The sequence below is a fragment of the Equus caballus genome, chromosome 3 (assembly GCF_041296265.1).
Source record: "Equus caballus isolate H_3958 breed thoroughbred chromosome 3, TB-T2T, whole genome shotgun sequence".
NCBI classification, from domain to species: domain Eukaryota; kingdom Metazoa; phylum Chordata; class Mammalia; order Perissodactyla; family Equidae; genus Equus; species Equus caballus.
The window spans coordinates 41,834,151-41,858,359 of record NC_091686.1 but is presented as its reverse complement, the minus strand read 5'-3'; the positions used below and the strand labels follow the sequence as shown (position 1 = coordinate 41,858,359).

At 47.7% G+C, this 24,209-nt stretch overlaps 1 protein-coding gene and 1 non-coding gene across 9 annotated transcripts in view; one reads left to right on the top strand and one right to left on the bottom strand.

Annotated features, from left to right (window-relative positions):
- Window positions 1-10,482, bottom strand: part of LOC100147053 (heparan sulfate glucosamine 3-O-sulfotransferase 4-like) — a 41,894-nt gene extending 31,412 nt beyond the window's left edge. For 3 of the 8 annotated variants that reach the window (XR_011437009.1, XR_011437005.1, XR_011437008.1), the window contains exons 1-2: window positions 9,420-9,660; window positions 9,052-9,311 (exon numbers count right to left, since the gene is read on the bottom strand). The gene's annotated coding sequence lies outside the window, so the exon portion shown is untranslated. Of the gene's footprint in view, window positions 1-6,297; window positions 7,490-8,202; window positions 8,278-9,051; window positions 9,315-9,419; window positions 9,763-10,187 lie in introns of those variants that run through there. The other 5 variants (XR_011437006.1, XR_011437010.1, XR_011437007.1 and 2 more) reach the window with 5 other exon arrangements.
- On the top strand, window positions 462-7,491 carry LOC102149687 (uncharacterized). The gene is made up of 4 exons (XR_011437013.1): window positions 462-1,332; window positions 2,082-2,127; window positions 2,724-2,784; window positions 3,075-7,491. It is a non-coding gene; the product is annotated as an uncharacterized protein (transcript).
- Window positions 10,483-24,209: the final 13,727 nt, after the last annotated feature.

Genomic DNA, 24,209 nt, shown 5'->3' with positions numbered 1-24,209 from the left:
CAAAGGTCTACAGTGAACAGTTAATGACTGGTTCTGGCATGGGGTGAGCTGACTTGCCAGAACATAGTTGGTCCTAGGCAGACTGCCCCTTCTTGGAATGAGGAAACACTTCAAGATGTGACCTCTGCTGTCAGGTAAAGCTCAAAAGTCCAGTTAACATCTGGTGGTGGATGTGGTGTACAAGCATAAGCCCCACTTCCTTAATGGCCTCCCAGCTCCATTTTAGAAGCCTTGAAAATGGTACTCCATTTTGTCATTGTCATCCACCACAGTCACGCACCATGTAACAATATTAACGATGTTTCGGTCACTAATGGACCACATATATGACAGTGGTCACATACGGGTAGCACCACATAGCCTGGGTGTGTAGTAGGCTCTACCACTTAGGTTTGTGTAAGTACACTGTTTGATGTTCACACAACAGTGAAAGTGCCTAATGATGCATTTCTCAAAACATGTCCCTTTCATTAAGTGAGGTATGCCCGTACTGATTTTAGTCTTGTGAATGTTGAATAATGAATTATTCATTTCAATTATTTGAGTCAGCCCCACTGGCTGAAGACGGTAAAGGCTGACTGAAGCAAAAAACTAAAATTTGTTATTCAACATTCACAAAACCAAATGAGTAAAGAACTTTAAGTTCTATATCAGGGTTCATGTAAGGCAAAAACATTCTAAAGGAAAGATGGATTTGAGGACATATATGATTCTGAGTGTAAATGTCTGGGTACTAGCAAAAATTCCAGGGAGCATTTCAGACTTCGAGGCAGTGGAATTGGTGAAACCAAAGTCAAGCTCTCCAAACAGTAAAGGGGGCCCGGGTAATATCTGGAGTACAGGTGGAACAGGCAGAAAATTCCATTAATGTAATTGTATGATATGATGAACGGACAGAGTTGGAAAATAGGATGGCAGGGTAGGGCAGAGGGACCTGGAGGGCCCAGGATGGATGGAGAGATCAGCTGGGCTGGTGGGGGGAAGGGGCCATGGGCACACCCTCTGCATGTCCCCTCCCCCACCCTCTGAAACCCTTTGTGACTCTTCAGTGCTCTGTGATGCAGGCCTGGGATTACAGGCAAGTGCGGACACTCTCAGAGCTCAGTTGCCTCAGGCAGCCTTGCGATTCAGAAAATGGAGTTCAGTCAATGGAATGTTCTCTCATTTCTGAATAGCCATATGGAGTTGTTTTTGAGCATCTGCTCAACATTCTTAGATAGTGACCACAACCTCACCATCGTGTGTGGGTTGTGGTTGCTTCTTCTGTTCCTGTGCTTCCTGGTGGGGATTCCATCTTTACCAACCTTCTGGAAAACCAAAATCTACCAAAAGGTAAGGATCCCTGGGCAAGCCACCAACAGGGATTTTTTATTGTTGTTTCCATTTCTAGTCCCACATTTTTAAATGAGTTGGTCCAGAGAGACTCCTAAGATGGCAAGTCTGAATAGAGGATAGAACATCATCCTTCTAGGGGAATAGGCCAGGCAGGACTAGGGGTTCAGCTGGGACTGTTTCCCATTTAAAACTCACAGACCATCTGGGTGTGGTGGAGGATTGCTGGATAAAATCCCATCAGTGATTTCACGGCCCTGCATTAGGTTATTTAGAGAGTTTGGGATCTGTGTAGGAGAACACTGTTCCCAACACTGGATCATGAGTCACATTCCCATGTCGGGCGTCATTCGACCAAACCGTCCTTTGTATTGGGCAGATCAGGAGAGCAGGGCTGAGCCTCTGAGCAGACACTGGAGTGTGAGCTCTGTCCCAGGATACAGGGTCCTATCTGAGGAGGCACAGATGTGACTGTGGGCCTCAGAGTCTATGCCCTCCTTGAGCAGAGGACTTCTGACTGAGAAGATCAAGTGTGGACTCTAGCCAAAAATCCTCCTTCGAGGTTTTCAAAGAAGGAAAGACTGAAAGTATCTTATCACCTTTAAAAATTAATAAAAGGAAGGAACGCAAAATTATACGAATTAAAATAGAGAGTCATATTATTCTTGGATAACAAATATCTGACTTTCCTAAACAGAGAAGTGAGACCAATGAGTCCCAGCCCTTCATTCTTTTCTTTTTGTTCTCAGTATCAGGGCAGAGCCAAGAGGAGAAGAAAAGGTGGAACACCAAGTGGTAAGGTTCTACCTATCCCACCTGAGCTCTCCAAGGGTGACCCTTCCTGTCCTTTCCATGAGGTCCCAGGTCCATGGTCTCTGAGGATGTCAGTCACTAGATACAGTCCCTCTCAGAAAACAGAGCCCTCAGAGGAGAGGCTCATGGGAAAGCAGTCAGAACCTGAAACATTTCTCAGATTCCTGCTCTGCCCAGCTCTGGGCATGAAGCAGTGATGGACCTGGGCAATGGGCGTTTCCCACTTAAGTGGCCGTATGAGATGTCAAGAGTCAGAACTTCTGTCTCCTGACCTTGTGAAAGTACTTTGACTTCCTGGATGATCAGATTCTTCCTTGAAGTAACCAGTGACCTATGTTCCTCACATGGTGGTTTTGAGCCTCACATGGGATGACATACATATATGAATGAAAGCCCTTTGTGAATGATACAGCAACATACATACGTGAGCTTTATTATTATCATTAACCGTGCGATCTTGAATCCTAATTCTTGGAGCTCTCCAAGTCCAATCTACCAAGGGTACCATAAAGGACATTCTACTCTGCCTCCTAAAAGATCTCTTTGCTTCTGTCTTCATCACTTTCCTGGTTTCCCAGGTGGGAGAGCTTGCCAGAGCGAAGCAGAGGAGGCAAGGAAGGTGCTTTCTCTGCTGCAAAGGTGACTAAACACAATCCTTCTTTCCTGTATCCCGCTTCTTAGCAGGGTCTAAGAATTTCTAGGGCCTCAGTGAAACGTGAGATTGATAAGGGAGGGAAAATCCTCAGATTTTGAAATCCAGATTGTGAAAGTCTTGGGGAGAAGGAAACAACATAGATTGTGAGCTCAAGGAAGTGGGGGGATGTGAAAGGACAGTATGCAATGGGTGCCCCTACCTCTGTCAGACCTGCCAGGGCCCCATATATTTGTTCTGGTCCTGGCTGCAGCTATGTATATCCTGTCTCCTTCAGTCCCCGGGGCCAGCATCGCGATACCATCTGCTTTCGTCAACTGCTATGTCCAGACCCCTCCTGTGAGGTGTGTAATAGCACAACCGTGGAGGTCAATCAGCTGCTGTTCCTGGAGGACCTGGAAGATGATACTGCCTCTGTGTCCTCTATGGCTTCCACAGCTTCTGGGACTGAGTCATCATTCACTCTGTCCTCTGCCTTCTCAGAAGTCCCTCCAGGAGACCTAACACCATCCCCTCCACCTGACCCTTCCCCACCGCACCCCTCTGTTCTCTCACCTAACCCAATGACACCCTTAGCTGACTTTCTTTCACCCTCAGCACCGGCTCACTCTATGCCACCAGAGCCTTTTCCTCCCTTGGAGTCCAAACTCCCAGGAGACCATTCCCCACCCCAACCCCTTGACCTTCCCCCTCTCCCACCACATGACACCCAGGCAACGGATCCTTTTCTCCAACCAGAGGCCACTGTCTCCGAATACGATCTTCTCTCTTGACCACACCCTTTCCCAAGATATTAACCCCTTACCAAATTTGTCCCAGATAATGAATCCCAATGACTCACTGGCTTGTCATCACGCAGCACCAAGCCTGTCTGTGTCACCACCGACAGACCACCCTTTAACTGTTACTCAATCTAAATCGGTTTCCATCTTATTGAAGTCTGCTCCAGAGAACTCATCTCCAGATAGCCCTGGTGGGTTCTCCACTTATGTCCCAACAGTCAGAGGCACTGACCATTCAAGTCTGTCAATTTCAGAATTCTCTTGTTGTCAGGCTCCTGCCAAGAACATGTTCCTCCCCACATTATCACACTCTGATTTTCAACGAGAGCAAGTTTCCCTCCATCTACCGGAGACCTGTCTCTGGGGAGACTCTGCTACCAATCACATGGAGGCCAGCAGCCTTTCTTTCCTTGGCCTTAACGGCCAGGCATTCTTGGCAAGACAAATAAAAAAGAGAATGGATTTCCAGATTTTAGAGAAGATAGAAAAGGAGGAAGGACGATTTTCAAAACAAATGTGCTCAGAAAACCAACGGATGTCTTCAGGGAATTCACTGCAGCCACTTGACGTACAAGACACCACAGACCCCAAAACTGGCTGGGACATCACAGGCAAACCAGAGCAGCTGAGCATTCGTCAACAGCTACTGTATGTCAAGACTTTGGGAGAAAACTTGCAGCAGAAATATACCCAGCTCTTTTGGGGTCTTCCCTCTCTGCACAGTGAGTCCCTGGTGGCCACTCTCCTGGTTTCTAGTAGTAGTGCCCCACTAGGGTCGCATTTTGTCTTATTCAATGGAATCTGTAATGCTTCTGCAGTCAAGATGTGGGATCAAGAATCTCCACCACTTCCCCATTCTCACCCTCCTCCCTTCCCCGATGTACATCCGCAACCCTTCTCTCAGACCAACTCCCAATCCCAGCCCCCACCTTTCACTCAGGTCCAGCCCCATGCCCACCTTCAACCCCCACTCTCAATCCTACCATCTTCTTCTCCATCCAAGATTAGGGACCATGGAGTGTCTTTCCATAGATCCCAGATTGAGTCAGACTCTCATATCTCAACTGAAAATCAACACCTGAAATGGCACATGTTGCAGAAGCAACAAGAAAGTCTGTGGGGTTTAGTCCCTGCATTCCAAAAATCTCAAGAAGCCACTTGTCCTCAAGCTCTCACCCCTCCTTTGGTCAGCCAGTCCTCCCATGCCTATGTACCAGTCTCTGTCCTTCCTGGCCATTTTCATATCACCCGTGAACCCCAGGATAAAATGGAGCTCCACATTCCAAGGAGGCTATTCTCACACTGCTGCCTCCATGCCAGTAGGAATCTAGAGTCTCTGTGTAAATGCACAGAAACATCTCAACAAAAAGGCAGACATGCTCACTCACAGCTCCGTCAGCTTCAGGGCCAGAGTAGCAAGGATCGAGCAGAGACTGAATTGAGTTTCCCAGGAAGCTTCCATGAGACGATCTCAACAAAGTTTCAACTAAGGCAGGACATGAAGAGGAATCTTGGATATATCCTAGAGAAGAGCCCAGAAGATAGTCCTCCAAGGGTCTCAGAATGCTACTTACGAAAGAGTCTGAGGGCTGCCTCAGAGACAAAAAGTAGCTGTGTGTGTCACTCAAGGAATTACTCAGGGAATGAACTCTTAAATGTCTCAAGGAAGGACACAGACCAGGATGGAATGAAAACCATTCTTAGATTACATCTAAGCCAGAAGTTTTGGCAGATCACTGCGGGGAGGATCCCCCTCGGGGTGTGTCATTCATGGCTGGCTGAGGACAACCCATCCCCTCCTTCTGGGAGTTCCCAGAACAATATGGAAAACAGAAATTTGAGAAACATAACAGTAGGTGGGGTCCACCCCCAGATGACCACTCCAGAGCTTTCTTTTCTGGATCCCAACACCCGACAGGTGCTAGAAGCCCACATTATAAGGTTTCGCGTGAGTCAGAGGTGGGGCCTACCCCTCAAAGTCCTTGAATCCATAAAATCCTATAAGTTGAGAGAAGCCAAAACATGGCCTCTTCCCCAATTTGACTTTCTCTCCTCAGCCAACTATATTTCTGGGGTGGATTCCAAAAGCTGAGGTTTGCAGGCCCCTTGAGGGAAGCTCTAAAAGTTTTCAGGGAAATAAGGTGAAAACAACGAATTCAGTCCCCATCCTGGATCTTCCACTCCCTGCTACCTCATCTGTGGGCAACGAAGGATGGGGGCCCTAAAACCATCCCACTCTGATATCGACCAGGAGCTTGCCAAGGACATCCAGGCAATCGAGCATGGCAGACAGACTTCAGAGATCCTCACACACAGCTTTATAGACAAAGTGAGTCACAGTAAGACTGCACTAGACAATAACAGATGCAGCCGAGAGGTGTCCACAAGGCAAGCTGGGGCTGGACATGTGCCAAGGGATGAGAATGTGAGTTCCAGTGATAGAGAGGACATGATTCAGGGCCAAAAGATGGTGGAGAAGAATTGAAAACATTTTTCCACGTCCACCATGAACTTCAGGGAGATATTCAAGGCTGAGGAGCTGTGTGTTCTTACATCACAATCTCGTGACATCTTGACAACCAACAAGTTGGGAAGCTCCCAAATGGTAAATATCAATGTGAGCAAAGTAGAAACTACCCTGACCAGTGAATGTCCCTCACCAAAAATACCAGTTCCCCAAGATTCCAAACCATCAGACATTAAAAAACAGCTCCTTACCGAGTTGAAGTTTCAATTGAAGAGCAAGGAACATAGCCAGCCTAAAGGCTCTCCCGCTGACATATCCCTTACTTCAGATAGCTTGCCTTCTGACTCCTCACTGACTCAGTCCCAGAGCATCTCCAGTGGGGACATGGGAGCTTCCCAGGTGCTGCAAGTCCACTTGAAGGACAATGGGGATTGGCGGGAACCCTGGACCTCTAAGCATGTCTCATGGAAATGCCAGGATAGGAATTTCCCACCAGCTGCAAAGACAGTGAGACCTCTGGACTCCAGAGCAGGAGAATGTGGAAGCGAGGATTCAGGAGTTGGGATGTCTAAAGCCAGAAAGAAGAGCCACTCTATTGAGGACAGAGAATTAGAGGGCACTTCCCCGTATCTGTCACAGAATGAACAGTTTCCTCCTGAAAGTTACTTCAGAAAAATAATGAGGCAGTTTTTTCAGTGGATTAATTCCAAGAAAAAAATCACAGGGCAGGAAAGTCCCCAGCAAAAAGCCAAGTTCACGTCAACCTTTGCACCGCTCCGAGACCCAGCTCAAAGTGCAGCTCTCGTGAGCTGTGGGCCTCCTGAAGCTCATGAGCTCATGGCAGCCATCGGGAAGATCCTAGAGGAGAAACTGGCATGGAGATACGAACCTGAGGCTGCAGAGTTAAGTCAGCAGAAGGGGGAACTGCAGGCCCAGGTAGAGCCTGACGAGGGGCATCCCTCCAACTACGGGGCTCTCTCTGACCCACAGCCAGGGGAATGGGCAAGGACCACATCCTGCAGCCAGGATGCTGTCCCTCCTGACAAGAGTTTTCATACAAGGGTTAGACAGAAAAGAGACAGGATCAGACAGCCCTGGAAAGTTGTGGCCTTCAGGGACCAGCATTTATGCCAGAATCAACCCCCTTCCCCACCCTACAGGGAGTCTGTGCCCCACCCAAGACCCACCTGCATGCATGATGTATGCCACGTCCCTCCGGCCACCCTCACCTCTAATGAAAGCACTGTGTTCAGAGATCTGACTCTTCTATTCAAACAGGAAATGCTTCTCCAACACTTCCAGGGAGGAACAATGTCCCCAAAGAAATCATTCAGTCCTTGTTGAGAAAGCATTGCAGTTTTCACGAGAACACATTCTCTGATGAGAACCATGGTTAGCACAACCAAGGATACTGATCGTCCTCAATAAATGTTTCTGCTAAGAGAGAGTAGTGTTCTCTGTGTGGTGCTTTGGGGGAGTGGGTTTCGGTTTCCCAGCGCTTATGCTCAGGGAAAGGAAGGAGGGAAGTCAGCTCTGACTGATTTCCTCTTTTGGTTTCTGCAAGATGACCAGTTCCTTGTAGGGGGCCTGACAGTGGCTTTCTCAGTTTTATCTTGGGTCCTGTATTTGACCTTATTCAGATATCCTGTACTTAAAACACTTTACTTTTTCATAAAAAGTACAAAAAGTTTACTCTAAAAACTTCCGGGCCTTTTCAAAATGAGAAAAACCCTTCAAGTCCAGAACTTGGCTCAACTTGTCTTTCCATCTGCTCCCTCACTATCCTGAACTATACACAGCTGCAGGGTGGGATGCGTTCCTCTGGAAGGATACAGCCAGAATTTCCCCTTGTTGCCTCAGAAAGTTTTGGAATTGGAAGTGTGGGGGTGTTTAGGCCCTGAGGTGAGTGGCAGGGGGAAATGTTGCTCTTGGATCTCTTGGTGAGGAATGAATTTCACCTGCTCGTAAGAGCCTTTCTCTCCCTCAGGAAGTCTGGGTGGTGGGCCGCGTCCCCAGGCCTCAGCTGACCCTAACGAAAATGGGGAGCAGTCCACCCTTCCCCTTCCTCTACCCTTCCTGGAGCAGAAGGGAGGAGAGAACTTGCAGCTCTGAAAAGGACCAGAGATAGGAATATTTTCCTGAAAACGGTAACTTACCTTCATTTAGAAGAAGTTGCTGATTCCTGAGTATCTCACAGGTGAGCAGTCAGTGCAGGTGTGTGTATGGGTGGGTTTTACGATTGTGGACACTGGCGTGGCCAGGGCAGGGTCCAGGAACTGGGTGGGTCCCGCCGAAGAATCTGTTATATGTGGGGTGCTAATCTGTCTGGAAGGCACATTCTGAGCTCAACAATGAGGTCTCCCTGCATGTGAGGACACCTCAAGGAATGGGAAGAGCCGCTCCCGAGGGAAACTGCCTCAGGATGCCCAGCTTGGTAGAATTATTGCAAGACCAAGAGATCACCTGGCTATCATTTGTAGGAATGGTCATCGGGCAGCCACCCAGAATTTGGGGCAAAAGGAGACAACAAGTAGGGAAAAAGGAATGGTGGAGTGAGTGGAAAAGGAAGGAAAAAATGAGGAGGGGAAGAATGACCTTATCATCACTCCTCATGATCCCTGAGGGTCACTTCGAGCTCAAAATGTCCCTTCCAGACAGATTAACACCCCACATCCTGGCCATCCACTCCACCCAGCACTACCTTATCTAGGCCTCACCTCCTGGAGACTAATCAGGGCTGGGGGAGCACAATGATACCACTGCAGCTAAGAGAACTTGGGATAGTCTTCAAGATTGAAGACAGTATCTCCAGGAATGTTGTCAAGGAGGTTGTCCTCTCATTTGGTGCCTGCCTTCCCAGCCATGCTACATCTTACACCAAGGTTACAGTAATTTAGGGGTGTGTTAGTTACTATATAACAAATACCCCAAAAGTTAGTGGCTTAAAAAACCAAGTATTTATTAATTCATGGTTTCTGTTGGTGAGGAATGTAGGCAAGGCCTACCTGGGTTCTCTGCTCCAAGGTCTCTCACAAGGCTGCAATTAAGGTGTCAGCTGGGGCTGGGGTCTCATCTGAAGGCTTGACTGGGGAAATACACACTTCTTCGCTCACTTCTATAGTTGCTGGCTGGATGCAGTTCCTCAAGGCCTGTTGGACTGAGCGCCTCAATTCCTGGATGGCTGTTGGCTGGAGGCAACCTTCAGTTCCTTGTCATGTAGGCCTCTCCAACATGGCAGCTTGCTTCATCAAAGCCAGGAGAGAGTCTGCTAGCAAGACACAAGTCACAATTTTGTAAACTAATGAGGGAAATGATATCCCATCACCTTTCCCTTATTCTATTGGTCAGAAGCAAATCACGAGGTCCAGCTTACACTCAAGGGGAGCAGTTTATACAAGGGTGTGACTAGCAAAAGAAGGGATCTTTGGAACCTTCTTAGAACTCTTCCTAACACAAGGGTTTCTTCTTGGACATCCCACTGAGTTCACTGAAGCAAAAGTGACCAAAGGGACCAAGTGGATCCTTGTGCTCATCCATATCCACGTCATCAAAGTTAAAGCTGTTTAATGGCTAAGCGGAGTAACGTCTGGTAAGAAAAACATCAAAGAGATTGGACCATCCAAAGAAGCAGGGAAAGGTGGCATGGAGGTAAAGGCGGTGTGGGGTCATCATGAATGGTAAAGTGAAAGGAGCCCTTAGAACCACCTGCCTCACCACTGCCAGTATTCAGACTTAGAGGGGAGGAAAAATTAGGAGCAAGACGGCTCATCCTCACTGCGCCACTGTATCTCCACTCTGCTCTAGCTCCCCGACTATAGGCCTAAGGAAGCAACCTTCAGTTCCCATAGAGATAGCCAGGCTTACAGAGGAAGCAAACCCTACAGCTTGCAAGGTTTAACTTCTGCTCTTATTGATATATTTAATAAAGCACATCCATCATTTCAAATTTGCTTCTCACAGCTTGAACATCAGAGAGAATGAATCACACAATCGATGGCAAAGCCAGTACTAGGGAATTCAGCATGTTGCTCCCATTCTGGGATGTTTTGCATGAACCCATTGCCAAAGAGCTTCTAACCAAGGGAGAGGTGGTGGCTCAAAAGGGCTGACTTACTGGCTGGGGTCACAAAACAAGTCATACCTGGTGCCCAGATATTTGCTTCTATTCAGAGAAACACTGGATGAGGCAACGAGACAGAATTTGCACACTCAGCACATCTAGGCAGTGAACTGTCCAAATGAGGTGACAGTACCACCCAGGAGTGATCCCACACTCTTGTTCTGCTTCTAGTACTGTTTTCCTTTTTCCCAGATTCCAGTTCCTATGGGAAAGCAGGACTCTTACCAAAAGAAGGAAAACGTATTAGCTGAACAGTGACTGGAGAGATGAGGATGAATTTCTCTAGAAACAGATTTCATGGGCTTGCTGCTTATACCCAGAGATCAGTGCTGTGCAGCTTGGGGGGTGTGGGGGCTGTGGGGGTCTCATTTACATGATATTCTGTGGCACCTGAAGAATTTTCAGTGACATAGAATGTGATGGGAATGGGTTACCTGAATTTTTATACCCTCAAGCCCACACTCCAAACCTAATGTCAGGGCAAATAAAATGCATGAATTGACTGATACCTTGATGTGGCTTGGGTATGGGAACCCCAGATCCCAGCTTCAGGCACTGTGAATTTCTCTGGTACCAGGAGCTGCCTAAGGGAATCATCTTTCTTGAGGCAGCCTTCACATGGATTAACACTCAGAACTGTGCCCTAATCTGCAGCCACAATGAAGGGGCCCAGGCTATGAGAAGGGGCTCTTCTCTCTCTCTCTCTCTTTTTTTTTTAAAGATTGGCACCTGAGCCAACAACTGTTGCCAATCTTCTTCTTCTTTTTTTCTCTTTTTTCTCCCCAAATCCCCTCAGTACATAGTTGTATATTTCAGTTGTGGGTCCCTCTAGTTGTGGCATGTGGGACGCCACCTCAACGTGGCCTGATGAGCGGTGCCATGTCCACACCCAGGATCCGAACCAGTGAAACCCTGGGCCTCCAATGCGGAGTGTGCGAACTTAACCTCTTGGCCACGGGGCCGGCCCCGGGGCTCCTCTTGAGGCCTTTCCTCTGGAACTTCCATTGGCCCTGGATCAGAGCCTAAATTAGGCTATTTTCCTGGGGTCACAAGGACACGTTTGGTCTTCCTTAGGGAGGCCAAGTGGAAGCTCAGAGATTTGTGGAGGCTGCCTCCCTATCTCTCTCAGGAGACTCGGCATCTGTTCCTTCCTTCTATGGGGGCCAGGAGGTAGAGAAGGAACTGAGTATTATGCAAGTTTAGCAATGCTTCACTGTGGGAGAGGGTTGGGCTGACAAGAGTAGGTAATTTTCCTTTGCAGGGATTCCTGCCCAGCTTGAGGCAACCTTCATTTGAAGCAGGATAATGCTGTTTCTACCCTCCACCTGAGGGGACTCCAGAAGGAATAAAAGTTACCTTTCCTCATTTGTCTTACAGGAAGTTCTGGGCTTCTGGGTTCAGGAGCTATTAATGGCTTTCATGTTTCCTGAACCCAAGCAGAAGTTGTGAGATACCTGTTGTACAGTCCTGCCCAGACCCTCATGTGGGAGGAGACTTTAGCTGGCTGCTCCAACGAGAGAGGAGATGGGGGTTGACACAAGTGCTGGGGTGAGAGAAGGAGAGTTGCCTAAAGGTAGCAGTGGCTCCAAGACCCTGAGAATCAGGATGTAGAGACGAGTCCCTTAGGTGGACGGGTTCTGTGTGGCAGTCCTCTAGGAGACAGCACAATGTTTTAAGGGATGAAGCGATGATGCTGAGATGACTAATCATCAAGCCCCATCATCTTGAGAGCTGTCACAAGACATGGCATTGCTCACACTTAGCACAGAGGCTGTGCAGCCACTGGCCTTTCAATGGGCCTGAAGGGCTTGGGCAATGAAAATCCCAGGGGCAACCAAGATGGACTCAAGATCACAGGCTCTTACCTACATATTTGATGGTGAATACTTAACTAAATAGGCAAAAAGCTCCCATTAATGACTACTATTGTATATCTTCCTACCCTTTAAAATGGGGTCTTTGAGCCAGATTTAATTTAATTTAGAAAAATTAAGTACTGCTTATTGTACTTGAATGTTGTGAAATAAATTTATGCTTTTTATGTATATTATCCCATTTAAACTTTACAATGCTTTGAAGTAGGTTTCTTTACCCTCTTTTATAGAAGGGCACGACCTGAAGGACAGAGAAGGTAATATATATTCACAGTGCTAGCACAGAAGAGGGAGCCAGGGATGGAGAGCCCCCTTACGCTGTGAGGGATTCTTTGGATGTAAATGATGGCAAGTACAATTCAATTGACTTTAAAAACAGGATCTGTTGACCCAGGCACCTGAAAAAGCTCTGGGAGTAAGGCTGCCCTCAGGCAGGAGGATTCATATTGGGGCTCAGCTGATGTCATCAAGTTTCAGTTTCTATCCATTTCTCTGCTCTAGATTCTGGACTGGCTACCTTGTAAGTCTGTCTGGCAAGTTCGTAGGTACATCTTCCAAACTAAAAGCGAAGCTAAAAATGGGTTGTTTCTCCCACTAGTCCCTTCAAAAGTCCCACTGTGCCTTATTGTCTCCAGTTGGGTCACATGCCCATCCCTGACCAATCACTGTTGCCAAAAGCATGGACCAATCTTTTTGGTCAAGCCTGACTTCAATGCCCTCCTTTAAAGTAAGAGCGTTAGTGATAAACAACTCCACTTGACATGGACTGAAACTGACAACGGGGTTAGATCCCCAGAGGGCAAAAGAAGGACTATTTTTAGAAGGTGAGTGAATGCTGAGTGTCAAAATAAAAACAAAAACAAAACGGATGTCTACTTCAGCCCTCTCTCTCACCACCCCATTTCTGCCTTCTTGTCCAGAGTCATGCCATGGACTGAAGGTTAGAGTTAGAGGAAATGCCAATTCTGTGGAGGACAGGAAAGGAACTCAAAGTGGAAGGAATCAATCAGAGGCCCCAACATCCATGCGGATAGACCATCCAATGATCTGATCTCTCACTGTCTGCTCCTTCTCATCTTAGAGTCCTTTACCTTCATTCCAGTTCAGTTATGGCCATATCCTAGAACTTAACACCAGCAACAATTGTGTGTTCTGAAAAAATACAGTCTGACATTCCACCCTTTATCCACTCAGCTTATGCCCTCAGCATGCTAATTCCTCAACCTATTCAGGAACTACAAGGCACTCTAAACTTAGGCAAGCGAGTTGACTGAGAAAACAATCACAGAAGCTCCCCCGAGACAGGGCCTCTGTTTGTTGCCTCCACTGGGTGTCCCAAGTGCTTGGAAGAGTGTCTGGCACATGGTAACACAGGAGGAATGACTGGATTCTGAGGCAGTGGTGGAGCTGAGCAACAGATGTAGAACAGAAGTTTATGGGGCACAAACACACTTGTGTGATTTTATCCAAGAGGAAGCAGGCCCTTATTTGAAGGCAGTTCTAAAACAGGCAGAGTTGGATTTTGCTAGACAGGACGAATGAAAAAGGGGGTAGGCTGTTTAGAGAAGAGCACTATATTTAGGTTTAGGATTAAGTGATGCCCCATGAAGTTAGGGAAACAGAGAAGTCATCCGATTGGAACTTTTCTTCATAAAAACTTTTTTACTTTGACGTAGTCCCGTTTGTTCATTTTGTGTTTTGTTTCCATTGCCCAGTCAGACACGGTGCTTGAAAATAGGCTGCTAAGACTGATGTCAAAGAGCATACTGCCTATGTTTTCTTGTAGAAGTTGCATGGTTTCAGGTCTGACGTTCAAGTTGTTGTGGTTGTTTGGTTGGTTGGTGGTTTTGCTTGGGTGTACGTGTGATCTAAGGTTCTTCAAGTCGAAGTCTGTGCGTTCCCTGGTAGCCAATAGGAAGTGAAATACACAAGCATACTTCTTTTATTTATTTAGAAAATATTTTACCGTAAGTGCAGTACCAAATGCGTTGTGAACATCTTCAGTACGCACAATTGTGAAACAAACACAAGTGAGCAGAGCCCAACTTGAGAAATCATTGAGGTGTTTCTGTACTCCTTCCCCATGCCCGTTCTCTGTCGACCAGTGTCCTACCCTCCCCGCTTGCTCAAGGTGACAGATCCTTATTGCTGTTTTTTCCCCCTCATTCCTTTCCTTTTCTGTGTAGTATTTTTCCTCCATGGATGTATGTTTCTCTAAACGACATTATTATTGCTTGGTTTGAACTTTACCAGAATGTCCTGTTTCTTTCTTTCACTGAATATTCTGTTCCTGAAATTCAGCCGCTGATGCTTGTAACCGGTAGCTCTAGTCCATTTTCACCGCTCCCTAGTTTTCCGCACATTCCCTGCTTCACAACAAAGGCGAGCAGGTGTGCCAAGCCCACAGCACAGTTCCCGCCGTGAGTCAGCGCTCAGTCAACATTTGTTGAATGGAACTGAGCCCGGACTGACGGTTAACAGCGACACTTGGTTCCCCAGGCTGCATTCTCTGTCCTTCGCGCCAGGGCCAAGGATCCTGCCATGTCTCCCGCCCCCAGTGAGCTGCAGTTCTCAAAGTTCTGGGTCAGCCATAAGAATAACCGCGGCCTCTCGAGGAACCCGAGGAGGCTGCAATTCCCCGAGAGCATAGCAGGGACCCTGCGTCCCTGTCAGCTCACCTTCCCGCTCCGCGAAGGTCCAAAGCAGCGTGTGGGCGGGGCCCCAGGAGTTCTTCCAGGAGGGTGTCCCTGTCGCTGTCCGCAGTCCAGCGCCGGAGGGGGGGCGGGGCAGCGGCCGGGGAGCGTGTGGGCGGCGGCGCGCGCGGGGAGCGCGCGCGGCTGCTGGGCCGCCGTCCGGGGAGGCGTCGGCGAGCCGCGCCTGCCTGCCCAGAGCCGAGCCCGGCGGAGTCCGGCCGCGCTCTGCTGCTCTCTCCCGGGCCGGGCTCGTCCGTTCCCCCGGCGTCCCTGAACGCCGCTCCGTGTCCCCGCTGGGCACAGCAGCCCGGGGCCTCCACAGCCACGGCCGCTAGCCTGAGGAGGCCCTCCTTCAGCTCCCGCTCTTCCTGCTCGCCGGACACGGACGACCAGGGCGCCTGCGAAGATGATTCCATCTGGGAGAGGCACCTGGGGGCGTGGGCCTGGGGGCTGGTGGGAGGCGAGCGTGTGCCTGAGGAATAGGCTTGTGCGCCCAGAGGTGCCCGTCAGGTCGCGGGACAGCTGTGCGGCGCGGGGAGCGAGGGGGTCTCTTCGTGCGCTTCACGCGTTCATGGAACGGGCGGTGTGTGCCGGGCACGGGGCCAGCCTGGGGATGCGGGGCCCGGGAGTCGGGCGCTGAAGCGGCACCCGTGGTCTTGGCTTCTTGGAAGGACAGACGCGAAGTAGATAAGGATACTGGTCTGGATGCGTTCTGAGGAGGGCAGGTCTCCCTCTTTTAGAGGCTACGTTCCGTTGGGGTTTTCATGAAGCCTGTTGTGCCCCTGAAGCTCAGGCCGGTCCAGGGGAAGTGGCCTGTCGAGGGCCACATAATACTCGTGTGCAGAGCCAGTGCTTTCCAAAGCCCTTGACTGTGCAGAAGTCTACCTGTTAGGGGTGCAGTGGGGGCTGTCCGGGGAGCATTGTGAGCACAGGTATGTGTCCCACACTTGAAAGTCTGGCAAAGAAAGCATGAGGCTCGAGGGTGCTCCGTTCGTTCCCTCCTTCCACAGAAAGTCTGGAGAGTTGGCTTTGGGACTTTGGGACTTCCTTTCCTCTGGTCGGTGCGTGTTCAGTGGTCTGGACACTTGGTGGGCAAGACTGACAGGGTGTTTGACGTACTGGACCTAGCAGCCTAGTTGGAAAGGACAGACAGGCAGCAACTAATTACCTAGGAGATACGTAAAAGCAATTTTGTGTTGAGTGCTGAGAAATACAGCATTTACTGTTAGACTTTGTGACTTAGGCAGTGATGTTTAAGCTGAGAGCAGATGCCTAAAGGAAAAGGAGGACTTGTGTGGGTGAGTGTTGGGACAGGGCAAGGGAGGAGTATGGCCTGTCAGAGGAGCTGAAAGAATGCCCTGGAGACTGGGGCCGCGTAGGGACTGTAGGCTGGGGAAAATAAAACTTTTCGATTAAGGCTGGCGCTTTCTATAGGTTTTTGGGGACTAAGCGTGGTGATTCAGACGTGGACTCTGGAGCCAGACTCTGTCAAATGGGTCCTAGCTCTGCCACCTACGGGCTGTGTAAACTTGGGCAAGTTACTGTACCATTCTGTGTGTCAGTTTCCTGATCTGTAAAACGGGGATGATTATAATACACACTCCATAGGTGAGGGTAAAGGTGAGAGGATATTTCATCTCCGTAAAGTACTTAGAGCAGTGTCTGGCCTTTAGTAGGCATTAGTAGTGGGTGATTAAATAAATGGATAAATGCATACGTAAGTATTCAAGGCTTGGAGGCTGTCCCTGGTGAAACGTGTGAACTGGAATGGATTACACCCAACTTTGTTTCCTTTCCAGCTTGCAGTTGCTACTGACCGCATCTGTAGCACTGTGGAATTAGAAATAATCTCCCTCGACTTGGCTGCTCTTGGTAAAACAATCTAATGCTGTCCAAATTATCCCAGGGAAATAAAAGCCTTTTCAGTAGCATAGATCACTTGACTTTTACACCCAAAGTCCTGGACATTATTTTTGTCTCCAGTTTATATGAGGACACTGAGACTTAGATGGATGAAAGGACTTTGCCAAGGTCACCCGGTTAGTAAAGTGTAGAATCAGTGTTAGAACCTGACTTTATATCCTCATCTCTGTGCCATAGGTGCTAAACAGGTTATTTTAATTAACGTGATCAGGCACAGCGTACCCTGAACTCTCTTATAAGTTCTTGGTCCCTTAGAAAAGGAATCTGCTGCTGTCCTTAAGGAGCCTATAAGATCTCTGGGGTAATAGAATACATTCTTTGTAATAGACAATTATGAAAGGGTGAGTCTGCAGGGCTAAAATGTTGAACAATGTGTGTGCATTAAGAGTCTTTTAGTTGCAAGTGGTAGAAACTCAACTCAAAATGGCTTCAGGAGAAAAGAATACATGTATTGGAACACTTAACTGATTCAGATATGGCTGGATCAAGGAGTTCAAATAATGCCATTGGGCATATGTCTCCTTTTGTTTTATTCTTGATTCTTAACCAGTCTCTCCTCAGTAAGGGAAAAGATGGGCACAGGCATCTCCAGGGTCTACACCCTACCAGCTTGTCCACCCCAGAATAAAAATTGTGTCTATTTCCCAACATAGTTTTAACAAACATCCTGAGGTACGGTAGTTGGCCCAGGTTGGGTGGTATCTCATTCTTGGAGCCTGGGGTTGGAGTTGAGCTTCAGATAAATCACCTGGACTGATAATTTGGATGTGCTGGCTCCCTCAAAAGAAAATTGGAGGTTACTTCCAGAGGAGTGATTAATGACATAGGCAGGCAATAAAACAAAAAACGTACTTTCACTACAGATAGAATATTTGGAGTTTCAGATTAACCCGTTTGTCCCGGTGTGATCCCTGTTGGCTTCCTGGAGGAAGTAGATTTTCCCTTTGGCCTTGATAAACATGGAGGGTATTGTGGTGAGGAGAGAAACAGGAAAGGTATTTCAGGCAGGGAGCCCCTTCTTTGCAAAGACTGAGATGTGGGAAGATGTGTGCAGGGGCACTGAGGAGAGGGTTTGCCCTCAGAGAAAGGTTAGGGCTAGTGTCTCTTGATTAGGTCCCTGCTGTGTGCCCACAAGTGATCGAGCTCCTCGAATGGCTATGGATAGTCGAGAGTCATCGCACAGTCTCTGGAGGCGGATGCTTGAGTTTCATCGTCATTTTCAAGCTGTGTGATGTTGGGCAAAATCTTCACGTTCCAGGGCTCAGTCTCCTGTTCTGAAAAATGGGAGTAATAGTACCACCTCGCTGTAAGAATTAAAGCCAGTGGGGGCCGGCCCGGTGGCACGGCGGTTAAGTGCGCACCTTCTGCTTCTTGGTGGCCCGGGCTTCGCCAGTTCGGATGCCGGGTGCGGACATGGCACAGCTTGGCAAGCCATGCTGTGGTAGGCGTCCAATGTATAAAGTAGAGGAAGCTGGGCAAAGATATTAGCTCAGGGCCAGGCTTCCTCAGCAAAAAAGAGGAGGATTGGAAGCAGTTAGCTCAGGGCTAATCTTCCTCAAAAAAAAAAAAAAAGAAAGAAAAAGAAAAAGAATTAAAGCCAGTGATGCCCAGAGAGTGCTTAGCATTGTGTCTGTCACATTAATATTCGATAAACGTATTATTTTTATTTCCCTCAGTGACATGAGGTTAGTTTGACTCCCCCCTTTCAGATGAAGGTAAGTAACACGTGTAATGTGCTCTGAATCCAGAGACATGGCCCTCCTCTTATCAGAAAGCTCTTTGTTGGGGGGAAAGACAATTAGATAGCTAAGGCAGGGCTGAATCATGTGGAGTCTTACCTCGTCCTAACAGAGCTGTGCTCCCACCATTCCAAATCCATGTCAATGTGGGGTTTTGAGTCAGAAACACCTGCCTTTAGGTCCCACTTCTACCCTGTACTGGTTTTGTGACTCATGAGCTACTCTCACGGTGCACATTTGAGGATAAGTGACATCTTTCGATATCACACAGTTAAGAAGATTCAAAGCCCAGATTTGAATGTTGGTCTTCTGATTCCAGACAGGGGAAATCACAATCTAGGATGTTCAACTCTAGGAATCTCTAGAAATTCAAGGGCTAAAATGACACGGTAGCATCCTCCTCCATCCATAAAAGCCCTTAGGAATTCAAGTAGCTCTTGGGGAAACCAAGGCCCCTCCTTGTCTCTCCACACCCCTTGGCCTCGTTCAGTCTCTGGGCCAACAGCTGAGCGCCCACCACATGTGGACACTGTAGGAGGTAGGAGGCCGCCTGTTGTTCAACACATGACCCAGGACCCTCTGGCCTTCCTGGGGTCAAACGCAGCTTTTCCTGCCCATGGCATCCATCTTAGGGTTGCTCTTGATTGCAGGATGTGGTGTCAGAAGTCTACTCAGTCATTCACACACATTAACCCACTCATCTGGATTATATAGCTCTGCCATTTTGAAAGCTCTCTCATATATGTATTTTCGTACCATTCTCCTGGGAACAGCAATACCTACCATCTATTGGATATTTACTGTGTGAGTCTGGCTCTCTGCTCAAGTCCTGATGTATGTAGACCCACCAGGTTGTTTAAATGTCACCTTCTCAGTATGACCTTCTTGACCACTCTATTTAAAATTGCCTGCATCCTCCACCGCCCATTAGCATCCCTAGTCTCCTTCTTTCAGTTAATTTTTCTCAGTAACAGTTACCTCTCCCTAACGTGGCATCCAACGTAATTATTCATTTCCTAGTGTCTGTCTTCTCCCACTGGGATGTAAGTTCCACACAAGCAGTTGTTTCTGTTTTGATTACTTCCGTGTGCCCAGAACCAAGCCTGGAAACTGGCATTATGGATGAATGAATAAATGAGCTTAATATTCACAATATCTCTGGGAGGTCAGTTGTATTATTACCCCACTTTACAGATGATGAGGCTGAAGGTTAGGGGGAGTGCTTTGTTTTCATTTTCGTTTTTAGTTAATTTGCCCCCAATGTCACAAAACAGGAGAGACTAGAAGAGAGACCCACAGCCAGGGTCTCTGGTTCCCAGTCCCCTGCTGTCTGAGCAGCCACATGGAGGGAAACAAGTCAATTCAGCGGCAGTCCTGTTTCAGTCAGCACTGCTGTTTATGCTTGCAGTGTCCATAAAAATGTTATTTTAGTCCTGACACTGATGCTTATGAATAAAATTTAGTCCTCATTCAAAAGCACATTAGCTGAAGCCATTTGGCGTCCTGTTACAGCGTTAATTTTTATGGAGAAGACTACACTGGCGAGGAGTACCTCTTCCACCTTCAAACAGAACAAGCGCCTCGAAGGCCAGGCCTGGTGACGCTCCCTCTGATCATAAGGCATTCCAGCATGTTGCTGCCACTTTACTTATGGGACCCGGGATGTAATTTTCAGATGCTGGTTTGTTTTGCCGCCGCATTACATCTCGGGCTTGGCAATTACATTTCATTAACAGGGAAACATAAGCCATAAATCATTGATCAGAAACAGGCTGTTAATCGGTCTAGTTAAAGCTGCTGCCGGCTGGTAGGGCGTGGACTACAAATTGATGGATGCCTGGGCTCAGAACTTGCCCAGGTAGCCCATTAAAGCAATACTGCTAATAATTTTCACTAATATTTATTGAGCTAGATTCCTACATGCCTGTAAGTGCTTTATCCTCACAGCAACCCTAAAAGGACTATTCCCATATTACAGATGAGGAAATTGAATTCCAAAATGGTTAAATAATTGGCGGCAGTTCACACAACTTGCACGAGGCAGGGTTTGGACTCTGAAGCTGGTGCTCTTAGTACATTCCTCCTTCCTGAACTTCACCATTGGAGGGGGAAAGGGGACCACATTTGAGGCCACTGACCAAATGTCTGACTTGCACACTGCTCCCCGTGGCGGCCCCTTTCTGGGGAACAGACCTAAGGCAACGACGAGGAGGTTTTGGGAGAAACGTAGAATTTGCAAGACTGAATTTTAATCTGTGCCTCCAAACAGCTGAAGTTGACCAGCACAGCCAGGCTGTAGGCTAATTCATCTGACTTCGTCTCCACGCCTGTCGTCTGCGAGCAGAGTGGTGGCAGCTAGGCCCGTTCACATCCTATTAACCTTGTCTGTTGGAATGACACCTGGCTGTGCTGAAGGCTTGGTTCCTGTAATTAGGAATGTAAACAACTGCAGTTTCCTCCCATCAGCACTGGCTCTGTGCCTGCCTCCAGGTCTCCCAGCCCCAGGCTGTGCCTCTTGAAACAGGTGCCCTCCCCAAGCTGAGGCCCCGTGGAACTGTGGGTGCCTTTTATTTTGGGTCTAACAGTGACCTGTTGGTCCCCTTACCCTTTCTAAGGCATGACCTCAGTTAAACTTATAGTGACCTCACCTGGGTTATTTATTCCCATTTTATGGATAAGAACATGACTTTGGGAGAGATTGAATGCATGAGCCAAGGTGACACAGCTACTTTATCTCTGGTACAGGTTTTTTTTTTAATTATCAAAAGTCCAGAGTATACATTAGTGTTCACTCTTGGTGTCGTACATTCTGTGTACAACATAAATTTGTTTGGACACATTTCTAAAGACATATACCCACCATCGTAGTATCATACAGAATAGTTTCACTGCTCTAAAAAATCTCTATACTCTGCCTGTTTCTCTCCCGGCCCCCCAACCCTGTGAAACACACATCTTATTACTGTTTCAGTAGTGTTCCCTTTTCCAGAATGTCATATAGTTGGAATTATACAGTATGTAGCCTTTTCAGATTGGCTCCTTTCACTTAGTAATATGCATTTAAGCTTCCTCCATGTCTTTTCATGACTTAATACCTCATTTCTTTTCAGCACAGAATAATATTCCATTGTCTGGATGTCCCACAGCTTATTTATCCATTCACCTGTGGAACGACATCTTGAGTGCCTGCAGGTTTCGGCAGTTATGAATAAAGCCGCTGTAAACATCCACATGCAGGTTTTTGTGTGGACATAAGTTTTCAGCTCCTTTGCGTAAATACCATGGAGCACAATTGGTGGGTCCTTGGTAAGAGTATGCTTAGTTTTGTGAGCAGCCGCCAAACTGTCTTCCACAGTGGCTGGACCATTTTGCATTCCCACCAGCAATGAACAAGAGTTCCTGCTGCTCCTCATCCTCACTCGCATTTGGTGGTGTCAGTGGTCTGGATTTTGGCCAGTCTAAAAAACTTTTGAACCCAGATGTTTTGGCTCTTAATCCAGTGAACCTTCTAGTGGGATAATAATGCGTATCTAATAGGACCAGTGTGAAGATGAAATGACATCACACATGTATTAGGAAGAGGAGAATATCTAACCTTTGACATGTGCCTGGCGCTGTGCTAAGTGACAGGCGGACTTCATCCTCACAATAACCTCAGGACTCAGGTGCTGTTACTATCTCCATTTTGCAGATAAAGACAGCAGCTCAGCGAGATTAAGTGCTGTGCCCAAGGATGTGTAGGGAGTGGCAGAGCCAGATTGAAACCCAAAGCTGCCTGACTCTGGGGTCAGTGCCTTTAACCACTGGGCTCTGCCTTGCCTCGTGTATAAGATAGATGTTCAATAACAGTGTTATTCTCCCTCAGGCACACAGCAGGATCAGTTTCCATTCATTGCAGCAAAGGATCCACTGTGATGCCAGGGTCTCCATCAGGTGGCCTGTGGTGGTCCTCCTTGTAGCTTTTGTTATAAGACCCTGCGGTCAGCTCGCCAGCACACCCCAGCAGAGCCCCGAGTCCGTGCCTGCGGAGAATACGGAAGCCCAGAGCATCACCCTCCTTACAGCCTCAGCATGCGCTCTGAATCCTCGTATCATCAATAACATTGATACCAACTAATTTAAACCCACTGAACCAGTGAACTTGGGCTGCAGATGTGTTTATGAGCAGGATACTAAGTAGCTATTTTAACTAAGTGGAACATTTCTTGCTTCAATTAATGAAAAGGTAGCAACTCTGAGGAAATATTAGGGGCATTAAGTTTTATATTGGCGCCATTTATTATATATGATTTTTTAACACTTTTAATCACTTTATTCCATGTTGACAGCTACTGAGAGAAAAAGAGCTTTCCACGGTGAGTGTGACCCAGGAATTACTGTCAAGCTGAGATTGACAACCCCTGAGTTGCCTTGGTCTTTTGAGGAAATAGTGAGGATTTTATTAGTTTTATCAATGGCACTCAGGGAGATCAAGTTATTGATTAGCAAAGAATGAGTCCTTAACACGCACATTTCTTGGAAAGGGTAAACGAAGTAGAAGGGAATTAACATTTATTCAGCACCTAATGTGTGCCAGGTGTGTGCTGGGCTATCTACATACTGAATTAAATCTCCAAGCAGTCCTGTGAGGCTGGCTACAGTGATGTCCATTACACAGAGGAGGAAATGGAAAGACTGAGATACTTGCTCATTCAGTAAAACTTTTGCACCCTGCTAGTTCACGACGGGGCTTAGATCGTGAATACTATAGTACACTCCCTGCCCTCAGGAAGCTTCTATTCTGGTGGGGGAACTAGATATTTATGATTATTTTTGATGATTATAATAGTGAAACAAGTGCTGGGACAAGAAGAGAATGGAGGTTCTCTGGGAACCTGGAAAAGGCAAACTTCATTTAGACCTTAGGGTGAGAAGTTAAGGAGGGCTTCCTGGAGGAAGTGATGTCTAAGCTGAGATCTGGATGATGACCAGGGCTCAGCCAGGCAAACAGGGGAGGTGGAAGAGGGGTGGAAGCGTGTGCCAGGTAGAGGGAATATTATGTACCAAGGCACAGCAGTAGGGCAGAACCACTAACTTCCCAAGGCTCATGTCTCTAGTATGTGACAAAGCTAATGTCTGAATCCAGGTTTATCTGACGCTTTCTATTGAAACCCAACACAAAAGGGAACCCGTGTTCTTCTTAGCCACGTAATTAAAATATCTAGTCCTCAAAGCAAGCATCCAAGTAGTCTGAGATATGCCAGCGGCTCCTAGTTCTTGCCTTGGTGGTCTGACAGTGACGTCCGTGGTCCCAGAGAGTCAGCATCTTAGGGCTTTGAAGCTAGGCGTGAGAATTGTTCTTGGCTTCCTTCATGGTTTCTCACACAGCGATTTAAGGCTTCAAGGGGACGTCTCTGTAAATGTTAGGTTGTGAGGAAGGAATCCCCGGGCTCGCCAGCTCAAGCGCTTGTAAGGTGCGGGGAGCATTTTGCCTTCACGTTGGCGTGACTGAGGGTAAAGCAGTGCCAGCAGAATGGTGGTTCTTTCTCCACTGCCTGGCTCCGTCTTGCACCCTATGTGGCCCATTCCCAGGCAGGTGCTCCCCCTTGTGGGGTGGATGGCTCTCGCCGTTGTGATTCTTCATATTGTCAGTTGAAGTCCCGACCATATATGCAGGATGGGGTGGGATGCGAGCGACAACCTAAGCTCAAATGGAAGCCCTGCCATCTGAGACCCCTGGCTCTGATTGGCCGGCTTCAGCCATCTGCTCTCCCTGGAACACTCGCTGTTGTGAAGGGAATACGATAAGCTGATTGGCTGAGGCCGGGCTTGGGC